Genomic DNA, 7,663 nt, shown 5'->3' on the forward strand with positions numbered 1-7,663 from the left:
AAAAAAAAAAAAAAAAAAAGACATTTATAAATGTTCAGTTTAGTATTTAATTTTTACTACATGTATAAAGAATTGAGTTGTTACTTGCTTCTCAGGCCCAGGAAAGCAAGAACAGCCAAATCATTCTTTGGTATTTTTTGTAGCAAGAGTTGATTATACAAACTCTTAGAGTAGCCAGACTTTAAGCACCAAGATACAGCAGTTAGATTAACTACTTTAAGACAGGCATGCTTCGATTGCATTTTAAACAGTCAAAGCTACTGTAGAAAATGTGTGCTTTTCTTTATTTATTAAACGTGTCTTGATTTCTTTTTCCACTTTCTGTAAGACGTGGTACAAGAAATATTTATTTCTACAGTTTCCTGTAACTGTCCTGTTAAAATAAGAATAATAATTTTCCATTTCAGTAAATTTATTGTTGCAATTTAGATCTGGATTGGGTAATTGGTAATCTGGATCTACAGATCACCTTTGGGTAATATTGGCCTTTTCACAATGCTAACTATCCAGTCCATGAGCCTGAAATATCCTATCCTTTATGTAAGTCTCTTTAGTCTTTTACAGTAGTTTTCATTGTATATATCTTTTACATCCTTAGTTATACTTATTACTAGTTATTTTAACTATTGGGGGCTATTCTGAATGGTATCGTTTAAAACATTTTATTTTTTGGAATTGTCCTTATATAAAGTACTCCAACTGATAATTGTATTTTGATCTTGTACCCTGCCACTTTGATGAAATTTTCTATAAAATTTAGTACCTTTTCTGTGAAAGTCTGGAGTTTTTTATGGATAGGATTATGTCCTCTGTGAATAGAGATAGTTTTACTTCTTCCTTTCCAATATGAATACTGTGTATTTCCCCTTCTTGCCTTATTATTATGGCTAGGACTTTCAGTTCATTATTGAGCAAGAGTGGTGATAATGAGCATCCTTGTCTCATTCCCATCTTCAAAGGAAAGTCTCTCAGTCTTTCTCCATTGATAATAATGTTGGCTGTTGGTTTTGTACATAACTCTCAGTTATGTTGAGACATTTCCTTTCCAGTGCTAGTTTGCTGAGAGTTTTTATCAGAAAAGGGTGTTTGATTTTGTCCAACATGTTTCCTGAATAAATTGATATGATCATGTGATTCTTTTCCTTTGTTTTATTTGTGTAGTGAATTGCATTGATCTTGTAATGTTCAACTCTCCTTATATTGCTAGCATGCGTTCTACTTCATCATGATATATGATTTTCTTAATATGCTGTTGAATTATGTTCACTAAAATTTTGTTGAGAATTTCTGAGTCTCTATTCCTGAGGGATCTTAATCTGTAATTTAGTTTTTCTGATGTCTTTTTGGCTTTGGTATCAGGGTGATGCTTCATGTCAGTTTTTTTTATACTTGTCTTCATAGCATATTTTTATTATCTTTTTACATTCAACTTATCTTTGTCCTTAGATCTAAGATTGATCTTTTGTAGGCAACATATATTTGATATCTGCTTATTAAGTGAAGTGTTTTGTTAACAGTCATTGAGTTGACACCTACTCATGGTGATGTTATACCCAGTGGAATGAAATCCTGCCTGGTCCTCCTCATTCCAATGGTCAATGTTGACTTATTTTCGGAAGTAGATCACCAGGCCTTTCTTCTTAGTTTGTCATAGACTGGAAGCTCTGCTGAAACAAGTTGGGTTTATATATACTACCTTGACTTTTGTTTTTTATTTATTGCTTAAGTATTTTGTGTGTGTTAGTTTCTCTTGTTTTATTGTTTTCTTTTCACCTGTAGATTAAGTAAATATTTTTCGAGGACAGGAGTTGGATTCAACACCTTAGAATGTCATCAGGGCACAGCTTTCTTCTCAAAGAGTAATTTGTGTTTTACTCTGGATTCTCTAGAGATGCAAAACCAGTGATGTGTATATAAATATATCAAAAGAGAAATTTACTTCAAGGATATGGCTTGTACAATTGTTAGGAAATAGTTCACACACTTGTGGATGTTGGTGACCCCAAAATCTGTGGGTCACTCAATAGGCTGAAGACTACTGTGTGATCATATGGTTACAGGGGCTGACAAACCTAAAATTTGCAGGGCAGGCAGTGGGCCAGAGATTTCTGCAGGCTACTTCCCAAGAATTAAAGCTCAGACCATGAGAAGAGTGCAGAGTTAAGAGAGGAAACTTTGTCAGAACATCCATATATATACTGGAGGCCGGCTGTGTTCCCAAGGAAAAGTCCCTTCTAGCTGACTGGCTGCTCACATAAAATCACAAAAATAAGGTGATTATGTAGCATCTGCAGACCACTGAGAACCATAACCTAGCTAAGTTGGCACATATATTAACCATCATAACGTGAGATCCATACAACCTTGACAACATATCCCAAAAGAAACCAGAATGTATCCTCTAGGTATAGTGCTGTAGGATAAGTACTGGGCTGCTAACCACAAGGTCAGTGGTCCAAACCCAACTTTCCAGAAACCCTATGGTCGCTAAGAAATTTAACTGACACCATTTGTATAAGTCACAACCATCTTGAAAATAACAGTATTCCCTTCTAACAAGCTGCCTGTGTCACATGTGCGAATATGGAGATGGCTAATTGCTGCTACAATTTTTCCTATTTTCTTCCTTGTTGTTCTTGTTAAGTGCTGTCAAGTTGGTTCCGACCCATAGTGACCCTGTATAAGGTTTCCAAGGAAACACTGGTGATCTTGAACCACCAACCTTGCAGTTCAAATGGCTTTGCAGTCTGACGCGTTAACCCACAGCGCCACATACTAAGACCCCAAAATTTGTTTTAATTTTCCTTTTGAGCTGTTAGATGTCACTGACTTTTAATTTAACTATAATGTATTAGCAGACAAGAGGAAATAGACAAAGTTGCTTGTAAGGCACTAGAAAAAAAATAAAATTTGACTATATATCTGGTTATATATACTTTGTTCATATACAGATCTTTCATAGATCATTTCTTCTAAAAATTATTCCTTTTACATTTCTTTAGTTTCCAGGCAAATATATATAAATTATGAAGATCTTAACAAAGGATATATGAGGGGACTTCAAGACATTTGTGAAAAAATGGAATTTAAAGATAATGGAAAATTTCCATGAACTTTTGAAACCCTCCTATGTACAATCAGTCTAAACTGGAATGTTCCTTGTAATATGTCATTCATATTTTTAACTTTAATTTTGCTTCAAATAGTTTATTGTAACTTTCTTTTGTATCATTTAGAATATCTTATTTTGAATATTGAGAGTTCTTTGATAATAATATAGCTTAATCAAATTTATTTTAAAATTTTATTTAGAAAAACATGTTATAAAAAGAAAACAAACTCCTCTTTTATCCTAGTCATTCAGTACTAACTATACTTCCGACTTCCCATGGATAGCTAGAATTGCCAAGATTGAAAACCAATTAAAGGAGGAAAAAAAAAAAAATCAGCTTGTAAACTAACTTCTGCAGATAAGAATGCAATGTGCTTTTTTTGCAATGGGTTTGCCACCAGAATACAGGTGTTGGTGAAAACCATCGCAAAACCTAAGCCAACATGGAAAAGGAAAAAGATCCCATATCAACATCATCATTATTGGACACGTCTACTCCGGCAAGTCAATCACTACTGGTCACCTGATCTACAAATGTGGTGGAATCGACAAAAGAACCATCGAAAATTTTGAGAAGGAAGCTGCTGAGATGGGGAAGGGCTCCTTCAAGTATGCCTCAGTCTCAGATCAGCTGAAAGCTGAATGTGAGCAAAGCATCACCATTGGACATTTGAGACCAGCAAGTACTATGTGACCATCATTGATGCCTCAGGACACAGAGACTTTATAAAAAACCTGATGACAGGAACCTCACAGGCTGACTGTGCTGTCCTGATTGTTACTGCTGGTGTTGGAGAATTTGAAGCTGGTATCTCTAAGAATGGGCAGTCCCGTGAGCATGCCCTTCTTGCTTACAGACTGGGTGTGAAACAGCTAATTGTTGGTGTTAATAAAATGGATTCCACTGAGTCACCCTACAGCCAGAAGGTGGTGGTGGTGGTGGTGGTGGTGGTGGTGGTTATGTGCCATGGAGTCAGTTCTGACTCATAGTGAACCTGTACAGGGTTTCTGAGGCTGTAAATCTTTACGGGAGAAAGAGATAATGAGGAAATCGTTAAGGAAGTCAGCACCTACATTAAGAAAATTGGCTACAACCCTAACACAGTAGCATTTGTGCCAATTTCTGGTTGGAATGGTGATAATATGCTGGAGCCAAGTGCTAACATGCCTTGGTTCAAGGGATGGAAAGTCACCCGTAAGCATGGCAATGCCAATGGAACAATATTGCTTGAAGCTCTGGATTGCATCTTGCCACCAACTTATCGGACTGACCAGCCCCTGTGTCTGCCTCTCCAGGATGTCTACAAAATTGGCGGTATTGGCACTGTCCCTGTGGGCACGGTGGAGACTGGTGTTCTCAAACCAGGCATGGTGGTCACCTTTGCTCCGGTGAACACAACCACTGAAGTAAAATCTGTTGAAATGCACCATGAGGCTTTGAGTGAAGCTCTGCCTGGGGACAGTGTAGGCTTCAATGTAAAGAACGTCTCTGTCAAAGATGTTCATGGCGATGTGGCTGGTGACAGCAAAAATGATCCACCAATGGAAGCAACTGGCTTCACTGCACAGGTGATCATCCTGAACCCTCCAGGCCAAATTAGTGCTGGATATGCACCTGTGCTGGATTGTCACACAGCTCATATTGCTTGCAAGGAGAAGATTGATCGCAGGTCTGCTAAGAAGCTGGAAGATGGCCCACAATTCTTGCAGTCTGGTGATGCTGCCATTTGTTGACATGGTTCCCGGAAAGCCTATTTGTGTTGAGAGTGTCTCAGACTTACCCTTCTCTGGGTCGTTTTGCTGTTATTGACATGAGACAGACTGTTGCTGTGGGTGTCATCAAGGCAGTGAACAAAAAGGCAGCTGGAGCTGGCGAAGTCACCAAGTCTGCTTAGAAAGCTCAGAAGGCTAAATGAATATGACCTTTAACACCTGCCACTCTCGTCTTAAAGGAGCTCTGGTAGCGTAGTGGTTACGAATCGGGCTGCTAACTTTAAGGTTTTTCCACGGGAGAAAGACGAGGCGTTATGCTCCGGTAAAGATTTACAGCCCCAGAAACCTTGTGCAGGGTCGCTAGGAGTCGGAATCGACTCCATACTACAACATAACAACAATTCCAGTTAATCAGTGGTGGAAGAACGGTCTCAGAACTGTTTGTTTCAATTGGCCATTTATGTTTAATAGTAAAAGACTAGTTAATGATAAAAATGCATCATAAAACCTTCAGAAGGAAAGGAATGTTATGTGGACCCTTTGTTTATTTTTTTGGTGTGTGGCAGTTTTAAGTTACTAGTTTTTAAAATTAGTACTTTTTAAATGGAAACAACTTGTCTAAAAATTTGTCACAGAATTTTGAGACACATTAAAACAAATTTTAGTGAAAAAAAGAAAAGAAAAAAAGACTACAATGTAAGGTCTGCTTGGCGCTGCGCGTGGTGAAGGCGCGCTCTTTGGGGGGGTCTCCTCGTGGTTGTGGGGCATAAAACTGGGTCTCTGCTACGTGGGCAGTATGCCAGACAACGAGGACAATTTTGATGGTGATGACTGTGATGATGTGGAAGAGCAGAAAGGACTAGATGACCTGGAGAATGCCGAGGAGGAGGGTCAGTAGAACGTCGAGATTCTTCCGTCAAGGGAGGGACCGCAGGCCAACCGGAAGCTCATCAGCACGCGGTACATGACCAAGTATGAGCAAGCGCGCGTGTTGGGCGCCAGAGCCCTCTAGATCGCGCTGTGTGCCCCCATGATGGTGGAGCTGGAGGGGGAGACAGACTCCTCAGCTCATTGCCATGAAGGAGCTCAGGGCCCGAAATATCCCCATCACCATTCTGGGCGTGGACGAACTCATCATCGCCGACTGAGTCCCAGTCGCCTTCCTGCCACAACTCTCCCGTTCTTCATCTGTGTAAGTAATAAAGTGCTCAGTCTTCCAAAAAAAAAAAGAATGCAATGTAAAAAGAGATTCTCAAAGGAGTTCATACCTTATATGGAATTGATTCTAGGGAAACATTTTATAGCTTTTCATATACCATGAATAGCAGTATCCCATCTCAGTCTGGAACTTGTTACATGTCCTACTTGCAATATAGTTGAGGTCTCTTCCAATAATGTTGTACCAACAATACGAGATAAGGAACCCAGCCAAAAGCTGGGCCAAATCTGCCTTGGATCAAGTTGAGTGTCAGTAACTCCTTATCATCTGGGAACGATGAAAACAAGCTTTAGCTTTCTTAATTGGATTAAACCCAGAAGGGAGAAAGGTGTTTATGTTGTCTGCCTTGCCTGTGGAAGCTACTCAAGCTATCACTGTCCTCAGCACTCAAGCTCTTTCCCCAGCCTCACACTGCCAGTAGCTGTTCACTGCTCAAGTGTGTTGGTGATACCTTCCTGCTCAGAAAAATAGTTTCAGAAAGCGTTTAGAAGTATAGAGGTTTGTTCACTGCTAAGTAATTACTGCGGCGTCCTGGTGTGGCGCTGTGGGTTAATGCGTCAGACAGCAAAGCCGTTTGAACTGCAATGTTGGCGGTTCAAGCTTACCAGCAGCTCCTTGGAAACGCTATACAGGGTCGCTGTGGGTTGGAACCGACTCGACAGCACACAACAACAAGTGCTTATTTTTATTACATTGAACTAAAAGCAGTAGGGTTGTTTTGCTGTTGTTAAGTGCCATGGAGTTGGTTCTGACTCATAGTGACCCTGTATAGAGTTTCTGAGGAGCAGCTGGGTGGTAAGTTTGAACCATTGACCTTGCAGTCAAACTGGCCAGGTGGTCCAGTGCTTATCATACAGCACTACACCAAGACTTCTTGGATTGATGCATAGCTTATTTTCTTCCAATTATTTAAGGATGATTTGTTACTTTCCTGCTACAAACTTCATTATCAGCTGTATAGTTAATAAAGTAAATATTTATTCTGGGGGGAGGTGTGTTGGGTTCCTGGTGTCCTTGTCATCCGGCTCTCCTTTCTTCTCTGTCCTATTGTTGATGTATACATGCGGTAAAATTCCCCCATGGAGCCAGTGGCATGTACTCTGTACCTTGGTTGTTTCATTGACAGATGTTTATTAAACCCCCCTCCTGAGCCTCCAGCTAGACTCCCAGTGTCTCCATGGGTTTGTACTCCACAAATAACAATAGTATGCTTAAACTTTGCTAATTGATGGGTTTTAGGCAGATTATTGTATAATTTTAAAAAACTTTTCCAAAGTGTTAATCAAGTAAAAATTAGACTGTGAGTAGCAGGCAAATTTGATACCGCAAATCATGAATTTTTAAATGGCAATAATGAATATATTTATAGGATTTTATCAGTGATTCTTTTAATTAATAAGTTCAGTGGTAGAAAAGAAATCGTTTGTGATCTCTCATGGGAAACTAGAACTCACAATGACAGAAAAGATGAAATTTGTTCAGGTAACCCACTTGCCTATGATATGCAGATGGTATAACATTGTTTTTTGAAAGTGAAGAGGACTTGAAGCACTTACTGAAGAAGATCTAAGATTATAGCCTTCAGTATGGATTGCACCTCAACATACACAAAGCAAATG

The 7,663-nt window shown here is 39.3% G+C and overlaps 1 pseudogene; it reads left to right on the forward strand.

The window, feature by feature from the left end:
* The first annotated feature begins 3,566 nt into the window (after nt 1–3,566).
* On the forward strand, nt 3,567–5,028 carry LOC102824880 (annotated as a pseudogene).
* Nucleotides 5,029–7,663: the final 2,635 nt, after the last annotated feature.

The sequence above is a fragment of the Chrysochloris asiatica genome, unplaced genomic scaffold (genome assembly GCF_000296735.1).
Source record: "Chrysochloris asiatica unplaced genomic scaffold, ChrAsi1.0 scaffold00003, whole genome shotgun sequence".
Lineage (NCBI taxonomy): Eukaryota > Metazoa > Chordata > Mammalia > Afrosoricida > Chrysochloridae > Chrysochloris > Chrysochloris asiatica.